Below are 13,090 nucleotides of genomic sequence, written 5' to 3'. Positions count from 1 at the left end.
GCTAAAAAAACACATGTTACTCACATTTCTGTGGCAGAAAGTTCTGGAATCTGAGAGGAGCCACAAATTTCCTTCCACCCAGCGTTCCCCCAAGTCTCCCGATAAAAATGATACCTCACTTGTGTGGGTAGGCCTAGCGCCCGCGACAGGAACACCCCAAAGCGCAACGTGGACACATCCAAATTTTTGGAAGAAAACAGAGGTGTTTTTTGCGAAGTGCCTACCTGTAGATTTTGGCCTCTAGCTCAGCCGGCACCTAGGGAAACCTACCAAACCTGTGCATTTCTGAAAACTAGAGACCTAGGGGAATCCAAGATGGGGTGACTTGCGGGGCTCGGACCAGGTTATGTTACCCAGAATCCTTTGCAAACCTCAAAATTTGGCTAAAAAAACACATGTTACTCACATTTCTGTGGCAGAAAGTTCTGGAATCTGAGAGGAGCCACAAATTTCCTTCCACCCAGCGTTCCCCCAAGTCTCCCGATAAAAATGATACCTCACTTGTGTGGGTAGGCCTAGCGCCCGCGACAGGAAGCGCCCCAAAGCGCAACGTGGACACATCCAAATTTTTGGAAGAAAACAGAGGTGTTTTTTGCGAAGTGCCTACCTGTAGATTTTGGCCTCTAGCTCAGCCGGCACCTAGGGAAACCTACCAAACCTGTGCATTTCTGAAAACTAGAGACCTAGGGGAATCCAAGATGGGGTGACTTGCAGGGCTCGGACCAGGTTCTGTTACCCAGAATCCTTTGCAAACCTCAAAATTTGGCTAAAAAAACACATGTTACTCACATTTCTGTGGCAGAAAGTTCTGGAATCTGAGAGGAGCCACAAATTTCCTTCCACCCAGCGTTCCCCCAAGTCTCCCGATAAAAATGATACCTCACTTGTGTGGGTAGGCCTAGCGCCCGTGACAGGAAACGCCCCAAATCGCAACGTGGACACATCCAATTTTTTGAAAGAAAACAGAGGTGATTTTTGCGAAGTGCCTACCTGTAGATTTTGGCCTCTAGCTCAGCCGGCACCTAAGGAAACCTACCAAACCTGTGCATTTCTGAAACCTAGAGACCTAGAGGAATCCAAGATGGGGTGACTTGTGGGGCTCGGACCAGGTTCTGTTACCCAGAATCCTTTGCAAACCTCAAAATTTGGCTAAAAAAACACATGTTCCTCACATTTCTGTGGCAGAAAGTTCTGGAATCTGAGAGGAGCCACAAATTTCCTTCCACCCAGCGTTCCCCCAAGTCTCCCGATAAAAATGACACCTCACTTGTGTGGGTAGGCCTAGCGCCCGCGACAGGAAACGCCCCAAAGCGCAATGTGGACACATCCAAATTTTTGGAAGAAAACAGAGGTGTTTTTTACGAAGTGCCTACCTGTAGATTTTGGCCTCTAGCTCAGCCGGCACCTAGGGAAACCAACCAAACCTGTGCATTTTTGAAACCTAGAGACCTAGAGGAATCCAAGATGTGGTGACTTGCGGGGCTCGGACCAGGTTCTGTTACCCAGAATCCTTTGCAAACCTCAAAATTTGGCTAAAAAAACACATGTTACTCACATTTCTGTGGCAGAAAGTTCTGGAATCTGAGAGGAGCCACAAATTTCCTTCCACCCAGTGTTCCCCCAAGTCTCCCGATAAAAATGATACCTCACTTGTGTGGGTAGGCCTAGCGCCCGCGACAGGAAACGCCCCAAAGCACAACGTGGACAAATCCAAATTTTTGGAAGAAAACATAGGTGTTTTTTGCGAAGTGCCTACCTGTAGATTTTGGCCTCTAGCTCAGCCGGCACCTAGGGAAACCTACCAAACCTGTGCATTTCTGAAACCTAGAGACCTAGAGAATCCAAGATGGGGTGACTTGCGGGGCTCGGACCAGGTTCTGTTACCCAGAATCCTTTGCAAACCTCAAAATTTGGCTAAAAAAACACATGTTACTCACATTTCTGTGGCAGAAAGTTCTGGAATCTGAGAGGAGCCACCAATTTCCTTCCACCCAGCGTTCCCCCAAGTCTCCCGATAAAAATGATACCTCACTTGTGTGGGTAGGCCTAGCGCCCGCGACAGGAAGCGCCCCAAAGCGCAACGTGGACACAACCAAATTTGTGGAAGAAAACAGAGGTGTTTTTTGCGAAGTGCCTACCTGTAGATTTTGGTCTATAGCTCAGCCGGCACCTAGGGAAACCTACCAAACCTGTGCATTTCTGAAAACTAGAGACCTAGAGGAATCCAAGATGGGGTGACTTGCGGGGCTCGGACCAGGTTCTGTTACCCAGAATCCTTTGCAAACCTCAAAATTTGGCTAAAAAAACACATGTTACTCACATTTCTGTGGCAGAAAGTTCTGGAATCTGAGAGGAGCCACAAATTTCCTTCCACCCAGCGTTCCCCCAAGTCTCCCGATAAAAATGATACCTCACTTGTGTGGGTAGGCCTAGCGCCCGCGACAGGAAACGCCCCAAAGCGCAACGTGGACACATCCACCTTTTTGGAAGAAAACAGAGGTGTTTTTTGCGAAGTGCCTACCTGTAGATTTTGGCCTCTAGCTCAGCCGGCACCTAGGGAAACCTACCAAACCTGTGCATTTCTGAAATCTAGAGACCTAGAGGAATCCAAGATGTGGTGACTTGCGGGGCTCGGACCAGGTTCTGTTACCCAGAATCCTTTGCAAACCTCAAAATTTGGCTAAAAAAACACATGTTACTCTCATTTCTGTGGCAGAAAGTTCTGGAATCTGAGAGGAGCCACAAATTTCCTTCCACCCAGCGTTCCCCCAAGTCTCCCGATAAAAATGATACCTCACTTGTGTGGGTAGGCCTAGCGCCTGCGACAGGAAACGCCCCAAAGCACAACGTGGACAAATCCAAATTTTTGGAAGAAAACATAGGTGTTTTTTGCGAAGTGCCTACCTGTAGATTTTGGCCTCTAGCTCAGCCGGCACCTAGGGAAACCTACCAAACCTGTGCATTTCTGAAACCTAGAGACCTAGAGAATCCAAGATGGGGTGACTTGCGGGGCTCGGACCAGGTTCTGTTACCCAGAATCCTTTGCAAACCTCAAAATTTGGCTAAAAAAACACATGTTACTCACATTTCTGTGGCAGAAAGTTCTGGAATCTGAGAGGAGCCACAAATTTCCTTCCACCCAGCGTTCCCCCAAGTCTCCCGATAAAAATGATACCTCACTTGTGTGGGTAGGCCTAGCGCCCGCGACAGGAAGTGCCCCAAAGCTCAACGTGGACACATCCAAATTTTTGGAAGAAAACAGAGGTGTTTTTTGCGAAGTGCCTACCTGTAGATTTTGGTCTATAGCTCAGCCGGCACCTAGGGAAACCTACCAAACCTGTGCTTTTCTGAAAACTAGAGACCTAGGGGAATCCAAGATGGGGTGACTTGCGGGGCTCGGACCAGGTTCTGTTACCCAGAATCCTTTGCAAACCTCAAATTTTGGCTAAAAAAAACACATGTTCCTCATATTTCTGTGGCAGAAAGTTCTGGAATCTGAGAGGAGCCACAAATTTCCTTCCACCCAGCGTTCCCCCAAATCTACCGATAAAAATTATACCACACTTGTGTGGGTAGGCCTAGCGCCCGCGACAGGAAACGCCCCAAAGCGCAACGTGGACACATCCAAATTTTTGGAAGAAAACAGAGGTGTTTTTTGCGAAGTGCCTACCTGTAGATTTTGGCCTCTAGCTCAGCCGGCACCTAGGGAAAGCAACCAAACCTGTGCATTTCTGAAAACTAGAGACCTAGGGGAATCTAAGGAGGGGTGACTTGCGGGGCTCGGACCAGGTTCTGTTATCCAGAATCCTTTGCAAACCTCAAAATTTGGCTAAAAAATCACATGTTCCTCACATTTCTGTGGCAGAAAGTTCTGGAATCTGAGAGAAGCCACAAATTGCCTTCCACCCAGCGTTCCCCCAAGTCTCCCGATAAAAATGATACCTCACTTGTGTGGGTAGGCCTAGCGCCCGCAACAGGAAACGCCCCAAAGCGCAACGTGGACACATCCACATTTTTGGAAGAAAACAGAGGTGTTTTTTGCGAAGTGCCTACCTGTAGATTTTGGCCTCTAGCTCAGCCAGCACCTAGGGCAACCTACCAAACCTGTGCATTTCTGAAACCTAGAGACCTAGAGGAATCCAAGATGGGGTGACTTGCGGGGCTCGGACCAGGTTCTGTTACCCAGAATCCTTTGCAAACCTCAAAATTTGGCTAAAAAACCACATGTTACTCACATTTCTGTGGCAGAAAGTTCTGGAATCTGAGAGGAGCCACAAATTTCCTTCCACGCAGCGTTCCCCCAAGTCTCCCGATAAAAATGATACCTCACTTGTGTGGGTAGGCCTAGCACCAGCGACAGGAAACGCCCCAAATCGCAACGTGGACACATCCAATTTTTTGAAAGAAAACAGAGGTGATTTTTGCGAAGTGCCTACCTGTAGATTTTGGCCTCTAGCTCAGCCGGCACCTAGGGAAACCTATCAAACCTGTGCATTTCTGAAACCTAGAGACCTAGAGGAATCCAAGATGGGGTGACTTGCGGGGCTCGGACCAGGTTCTGTTACCCAGAATCCTTTGCAAATCTCAAAATTTGGCTAAAAAAACACATGTTACTCACATTTCTGTGGCAGAAAGTTCTGGAATCTGAGAGGAGCCACAAATTTCCTTCCATCCAGCGTTCCCCCAAGTCTACCGATAAAAATGATACCTCACTTGTGTGGGTAGGCCTGCGCCCGCGAAAGGAAACGCCCCAAAGCGCAACGTGGACACATCCAAATTTTTGGAAGAAAACAGAGGTGTTTTTTGCGAAGTGCCTACCTGTAGATTTTGGCCTCTAGCTCAGCCGGCACCTAAGGAAACCTACCAAATCTGTGCATTTCTGAAAACTTGAGACCTAGGGGAATCTAAGGAGGGGTGACTTGCGGGGCTTGGACCAGGTTCTGTTACCCAGAATCCTTTGCAAACCTCAAAATATGGCTAAGAAAACACATGTTCCTCATATTTCTGTGGCAGAAAGTTCTAGAATCTGAGAGGAGCCACAAATTTCCTTCCACCCAGCGTTCCCCCAAGTCTCCCGATAAAAATGATACCTCACTTGTGTGGGTAGGCCTAGCGCCCGCGACTGGAAATACCCCAAAGCGCAACGTGGTCACATCCAAATTTTTGAAAGAAAACAGAGGTGTTTTTTGCGAAGTGCATACCTGTAGATTTTGGCCTCTAGCTCAGCCGGCACCTAGGGTAACCTACCAAACCTGTGCATTTCTGAAAACTAGAGACCTAGGGGAATCTAAGGAGGGGTGACTTGCGCGGCTCGGACCAGGTTCTGTTACCCAGAATCCTTTGCAAACCTCAAAATTTGGCTAAAAAAACACGTTCCTCACATTTCTGTGGCAGAAAGTTCTGGAATCTGAGAGGAGCCACAAATTGCCTTCCACCCAGCGTTCCCCCAAGTCTCCCGATAAAAATGATACCTCACTTGTGTGGGTAGGCCTAGCGCCCGCGACAGGAAACGCCCCAAAGCGCAACGTGGACACATCCAAATTTTTTAAAGAAAACAGAGATGTTTTTTGCGAAGTGCCTACCTGTAGATTTTGGCCTCTAGCTCAGCCGGCACCTAGGGCACCCTACCAAACCTGTGCATTTCTGAAAACTAGAGACCTAGGGGAATCTAAGGAGGGGTGACTTGCGGGGCTCGGACCAGGTTCTGTTACCCAGAATCCTTTGCAAACCTCAAAATTTGGCTAAAAAAACACATGTTCCTCACATTTCTGTGGCAGAAAGTTCTGAAATCTGAGAGGAGCCACAAATTGCCTTCCACCCAGCGTTCCCCCAAGTCTCCCGATAAAAATGATACCTCACTTATGTGGGTAGGCCTAGCGCCCGCGACAGGAAACGCCCCAAAGCGCAACGTGGACACATCCAAATTTTTGAAAGAAAACAGAGGTGTTTTTTGCGAAGTGCCTACCTGTAGATTTTGGCCTCTAGCTCAGCCGGCACCTAGGGCAACCTACCAAACCTGTGCATTTCTAAAAACTAGAGACCTAGGGGAATCTAAGGAGGGGTGACTTGCGGGGCTCGGACCAGGTTCTGTTACCCAGAATCCTTTGCAAACCTCAAAATATGGCTAAGAAAACACATGTTCCTCATATTTCTGTGGCAGAAAGTTCTGGAATCTGAGAGGAGCCACAAATTTCCTTCCACCCAGCGTTCCCCCAAGTCTCCCGATAAAAATGATACCTCACTTGTGTGGGTAGGCCTAGTGCCCGCGACAGGAAACGGCCCAAAGCGCAACGTGGACACATCCAAATTTTTGGAAGAAAACAGAGGTGTTTTTTGTGAAGTGCCTACCTGTAGATTTTGGCCTCTAGCTCAGCCGGCACCTAGGGAAACCTACCAAACCTGTGCATTTCTGAAACCTAGAGTAGAGGAATCCAAGATGGGGTGACTTGCGGGGCTCGGACCAGGTTCTGTTACCCAGAATCCTTTGCAAACCTCAAAATTTGGCTAAAAAAACACATGTTACTCACATTTCTGTGGCAGAAAGTTCTGGAATCTGAGAGGAGCCACAAATTTACTTCCACCCAGCGTTCCCCCAAGTCTTCCGATAAAAATGATACCTCACTTGTGTGGGTAGGCCTAGCGCCAGCGACAGGAAACGCCCCAAATCGCAACGTGGACACATCCAATTTTTTTAAAGAAAACAGAGGTGATTTTTGCGAAGTGCCTACCTGTAGATTTTGGCCTCTAGCTCAGCCGGCACGTAGGGAAACCTACCAAACCTGTGCATTTCTGAAACCTAGAGAGCTAGAGGAATCCAAGATGGGGTGACTTGCGGGGCTCGGACCAGGTACTGTTACCCAGAATCCTTTGCAAACCTCAAAATTTGGCTAAAAAAACACATGTTCCTCACATTTCTGTGGCAGAAAGTTCTGGAATCTGAGAGGAGCCACAAATTTCCTTCCACCCAGCGTTCCCCCAAGTCTACCGATAAAAATTATACCTCACTTGTGTGGGTAGGCCTAGCGCCCGCGACAGGAAACGCCCCAAAGCGCAACGTGGACACATCCAAATTTTTGGAAGAAAACAGAGGTGTTTTTTGCGAAGTGCCTACCTGTAGATTTTGGCCTCTAGCTCAGCCGGCACCTAAGGAAACCTACCAAACCTGTGCATTTCTGAAAACTAGAGACCTAGGGGAATCTAAGGAGGGGTGACTTGCGGGGCTTGGACCAGGTTCTGTTACCCAGAATCCTTTGCAAACCTCAAAATATGGCTAAGAAACACATGTTCCTCATATTTCTGTGGCAGAAAGTTCTGGAATCTGAGAGGAGCCACAAATTTCCTTCCACCCAGCGTTCCCCCAAGTCTCCCGATAAAAATGATACCTCACTTGTGTGGGTAGGCCTAGCGCCCGCGACAGGAAACGCCCCAAAGCGCAACGTGGACACATCCAAATTTTTGAAAGAAAACAGAGGTGTTTTTTGCGAAGTGCCTACCTGTAGATTTTGGCCTCTAGCTCAGCCGGCACCTAAGGAAACCTACCAAACCTGTGCATTTCTGAAAACTAGAGACCTAGGGGAATCTAAGGAGGGGTGACTTGCGGGGCTTGGACCAGGTTCTGTTACCCAGAATCCTTTGCAAACCTCAAAATATGGCTAAGAAAACACATGTTCCTCATATTTCTGTGGCAGAAAGTTCTGGAATCTGAGAGGAGCCACACATTTCCTTCCACCCAGCGTTCCCCCACGTCTCCCGATAAAAATGATACCTCACTTGTGTGGGTAGGCCTAGCGCCCGCGACAGAAAACGGCCCAAAGCGCAACGTGGACACATCCAAATTTTTGGAAGAAAATAGAGGTGTTTTTTGCGAAGTGCCTACCTGTAGATTTTGGCCTCTAGCTCAGCCGGCACCTAGGGAAACCTACCAAACCTGTGCATTTCTGAAACCTAGAGACCTAGAGGAATCCAAGATGGGGTGACTTGCGGGGCTCGGACCAGGTTCTGTTACCCAGAATCCTTTGCAAACCTCAAAATTTGGCTAAAAAAACACATGTTACTCACATTTCTGTGGCAGAAAGTTCTGGAATCTGAGAGGAGCCACAAATTTCCTTCCACCCAGCGTTCCCCCAAGTCTCCCGATAAAAATGATACCTCACTTGTGTGGGTAGGCCTAGCGCCCGCGACAGGAAACGCCCCAAAGCGCAACGTGGACTCATCCAAATTTTTGAAAGAAAACAGAGGTGTTTTTTGCGAAGTGCCTACCTGTAGATTTTGGCCTCTAGCTCAGCTGGCACCTAAGGAAACCTACCAAACCTGTGCATTTCTGAAAACTAGAGACCTAGGGGAATCTAAGGAGGGGTGACTTGCGGGGCTTGGACCAGGTTCTGTTACCCAGAATCCTTTGCAAACCTCAAAATATGGCTAAGAAAACACATGTTCCTCATATTTCTGTGGCAGAAAGTTCTGGAATCTGAGAGGAGCCACACATTTCCTTCCACCCAGCGTTTCCCCAAGTCTCCCGATAAAAATGATACCTCACTTGTGTGGGTAGGCCTAGCGCCCGCGACAGGAAACGGCCAAAAGCGCAACGTGGACACATCCAAATTTTTGGAAGAAAATAGAGGTGTTTTTTGCGAAGTGCCTACCTGTAGATTTTGGCCTCTAGCTCAGCCGGCACCTAGGGAAACCTACCAAACCTGTGCATTTCTGAAACCTAGAGACCTAGAGGAATCCAAGATGGGGTGACTTGCGGGGCTCGGACCAGGTTCTGTTACCCAGAATCCTTTGCAAACCTCAAAATTTGGCTAAAAAAACACATGTTAGTCACATTTCTGTGGCAGAAAGTTCTGGAATCTGAGAGGAGCCACAAATTTCCTTCCACCCAGCGTTCCCCCAAGTCTCCCGATAAAAATGATACCTCACTTGTGTGGGTAGGCCTAGCGCCCGCGACAGGAAACGCCCCAAAGCGCAACGTGGACACATCCAAATTTTTGAAAGAAAACAGAGGTGTTTTTTGCGAAGTGCCTACCTGTAGATTTTGGCCTCTAGCTCAGCTGGCACCTAAGGAAACCTACCAAACCTGTGCATTTCTGAAAACTAGAGACCTAGGGGAATCTAAGGAGGGGTGACTTGCGGGGCTTGGACCAGGTTCTGTTACCCAGAATCCTTTGCAAACCTCAAAATATGGCTAAGAAAACACATGTTCCTCATATTTCTGTGGCAGAAAGTTCTGGAATCTGAGAGGAGCCACACATTTCCTTCCACCCAGCGTTTCCCCAAGTCTCCCGATAAAAATGATACCTCACTTGTGTGGGTAGGCCTAGCGCCCGCGACAGGAAACGGCCCAAAGCGCAACGTGGACACATCCAAATTTTTGGAAGAAAATAGAGGTGTTTTTTGCGAAGTGCCTACCTGTAGATTTTGGCCTCTAGCTCAGCCGGCACCTAGGGAAACCTACCAAACCTGTGCATTTCTGAAACCTAGAGACCTAGAGGAATCCAAGATGAGGTGACTTGCAGGGCTCGGACCAGGTTCTGTTACCCAGAATCCTTTGCAAACCTCAAAATTTGGCTAAAAAAACACATGTTACTCACATTTCTGTGGCAGAAAGTTCTGGAATCTGAGAGGAGCCACAAATTTCCTTCCACCCAGCGTTCCCCCAAGTCTCCCGATAAAAATGATACCTCACTTGTGTGGGTAGGCCTAGCGCCAGCGACAGGAAACACCCCAAAGCGCAACGTGGACACATCCAATTTTTTTAAAGAAAACAGAGGTGATTTTTGCAAAGTGCCTACCTGTAGATTTTGGCCTCTAGCTCAGCCGGCACCTAGGGAAACCTACCAAACCTGTGCATTTCTGAAAACTAGAGACCGAGGGGAATCTAAGGAGGGGGGACTTGCGGGGCTCGGACCAGGTTCTGTTACCCAGAATCCTTTACAAACCTCAAAATATGGCTAAAAAAACACATGTTCCTCACATTTCTGTGGCAGAAAGTTCTGGAATCTGAGAGGAGCCACAAATTTCCTTTCACCCAGCGTTCCCACAAGTCTCCCGATAAAAATGATACCTCACTTGTGTGGGTAGGCCTAGCGCCCGCGACAGGAAACGCCCCAAAGCGCAACGTGGACACATCCAAATCTTTGGAAGAAAACAGAGGTGTTTTTTGCGAAGTGCCTACCTGTAGATTTTGGCCTATAGCTCAGCCGGCACCTAGGGAAACCTACCAAACCTGTGCATTTCTGAAACCTAGAGACCTAGAGAATCCAAGATGGGGTGACTTGCGGGGCTCGGACCAGGTTCTGTTACCCAGAATCCTTTGCAAACCTCAAAATTTGGCTAAAAAAACACATGTTACTCACATTTCTGTGGCAGAAAGTTCTGGAATCTGAGAGGAGCCACAAATTTCCTTCCACCCAGCGTTCCCCCAAGTCTCCCGATAAAAATGATACCTCACTTGTGTGGGTAGGCCTAGCACCCGCGACAGGAAACGCCCCAAAGCGCAACGTGGACACATCCACATTTTTGGAAGAAAACAGAGGTGTTTTTTGCGAAGTGCATACCTGTAGATTTTGGCCTCTAGCTCAGCCGGCTCCTAAGGAAACCTACCAAACCTGTGCATTTCTGAAAACTAGAGACCTAGGGGAATCTAAGGAGGGGTGACTTGCGGGGCTTGGACCAGGTTCTGTTACCCAGAATCCTTTGCAAACCTCAAAATATGGCTAAGAAAACACATGTTCCTCATATTTCTGTGGCAGAAAGTTCTGGAATCTGAGAGGAGCCACAAATTTCCTTCCACCCAGCGTTCCCCCAAGTCTCCCGATAAAAATGATACCTCACTTGTGTGGGTAGGCCTAGTGCCCGCGACAGGAAACGGCCCAAAGCGCAACGTGGACACATCCAAATTTTTGGAAGAAAACAGAGGTGTTTTTTGCGAAGTGCCTACCTGTAGATTTTGGCCTCTAGCTCAGCCGGCACCTAGGGCAACCTACCAAACCTGTGCATTTCTGAAAACTAGAGACCTAGGGGAATCTAAGGAGGGGTGACTTGCGGGGCTCGGACCAGGTTCTGTTACCCAGAATCCTTTGCAAACCTCAAAATTTGGCTAAGAAAACACATGTTACTCACATTTCTGTGGCAGAAAGTTCTAGAATCTGAGAGGAGCCACAAATTTCCTTCCACCCAGCGTTCCCCCAAGTCTACCGATAAAAATGATACCTCACTTGTGTGGGTAGGCCTAGCGCCCGCGACAGGAAACGCCCCAAAGCGCAACGTGGACACATCCAAATTTTTGGAAGAAAACAGAGGTGTTTTTTGCGAAGTGCCTACCTGTAGATTTTGGCCTATAGCTCAGCCGGCACCTAGGGAAACCTACCAAACCTGTGCATTTCTGAAAACTAGAGACCTAGGGGAATCCAAGATGGGGTGACTTGCGGGGCTCGGACCAGGTTCTGTTACCCAGAATCCTTTGCAAACTTCAAATTTTGGCTAAAAAAACACATGTTCCTCACATTTCTGTGGCAGAAAGTTCTGGAATCTGAGAGGAGCCACAAATCTCCTTCCGCCCAGCGTTCCCCCAAGTCTACAAATAAAAATGATTCCTCACTTGTGTGGGTAGGCCTAGCGCCCGCGACAGGAAACGCCCCAAAGCGCAACGTGGACACATCCAGATTTTTGGAAGAAAACAGAGGTGTTTTTTGCGAAGTGCCTACCTGTAGATTTTGGCCTATAGCTCAGCCGGCACCTAGGGAAATCTACCAAACCTGTGCATTTCTGAAAACTAGAGAGCTAGGGGAATCCAAGATGGGGTAACTTGCGGGGCTCGGACCAGGTTCTGTTACCCAGAATCCTTTGCAAACCTCAAAATTTGGCTAAAAAAATACATGTTCCTCACATTTCTGTGGCAGAAAGTTCTGGAATCTGAGAGGAGCCACAAATTTCCTTCCGCCCAGCGTTCCCCCAAGTCTACCGATAAAAATGATACCTCACTTGTGTGGGTAGGCCTAGCGCCCGCGACAGGAAACGTCCCAAAGCGCAACGTGGACACATCCAAATCTTTGGAAGAAAACAGAGGTGTTTTTTGCGAAGTGCCTACCTGTAGATTTTGGCCTATAGCTCAGCCGGCACCTAGGGAAACCTACCAAACCTGTGCATTTCTGAAACCTAGAGACCTAGAGAATCCAAGATGGGGTGACTTGCGGGGCTCGGACCAGGTTCTGTTACCCAGAATCCTTTGCAAACCTCAAAATTTGGCTAAAAAAACACATGTTACTCACATTTCTGTGGCAGAAAGTTCTGAAATCTGAGAGGAGCCACAAATTTCCTTCCACCCAGCGTTCCCCCAAGTCTCCCGATAAAAATGATAACTCACTTGTGTGGGTAGGCCTAGCACCCGCGACAGGAAACGCCCCAAAGCGCAACGTGGACACATCCACATTTTTGGAAGAAAACAGAGGTGTTTTTTGCTAAGTGCATACCTGTAGATTTTGGCCTCTAGCTCAGCCGGCTCCTAAGGAAACCTACCAAACCTGTGCATTTCTGAAAACTAGAGACCTAGGGGAATCTAAGGAGGGGTGACTTGCGGGGCTTGGACAAGGTTCTGTTACCCAGAATCCTTTGCAAACCTCAAAATATGGCTAAGAAAACACATGTTCCTCATATTTCTGTGGCAGAAGTTTCTGGAATCTGAGAGGAGCCACAAATTTCCTTCCACCCAGCGTTCCCCCAAGTCTCCCGATAAAAATGATACCTCACTTGTGTGGGTAGGCCTAGTGCCCGCGACAGGAAACGGCCCAAAGCGCAACGTGGACACATCCAAATTTTTGGAAGAAAACAGAGGTGTTTTTTGCGAAGTGCCTACCTGTAGATTTTGGCCTCTAGCACAGCCGGCACCTAGGGAAACCTACCAAACCTGTGCATTTCTGAAACCTAGAGACCTAGAGGAATCCAAGATGGGGTGACTTGCGGGGCTTGGACCAGGTTCTGTTACCCAGAATCCTTTGCAAACCTCAAAATTTGGCTAAAAAAACACATGTTACTCACATTTCTGTGGCAGAAAGTTCTGGAATCTGAGAGGAGCCACAAATTTCCTTCCACC

Source organism: Pleurodeles waltl, chromosome 9 (assembly GCF_031143425.1).
Source record: "Pleurodeles waltl isolate 20211129_DDA chromosome 9, aPleWal1.hap1.20221129, whole genome shotgun sequence".
Lineage (NCBI taxonomy): Eukaryota > Metazoa > Chordata > Amphibia > Caudata > Salamandridae > Pleurodeles > Pleurodeles waltl.
The sequence above is the reverse complement of the archived record's forward strand: the minus strand, read 5'-3'. Positions refer to the sequence as shown.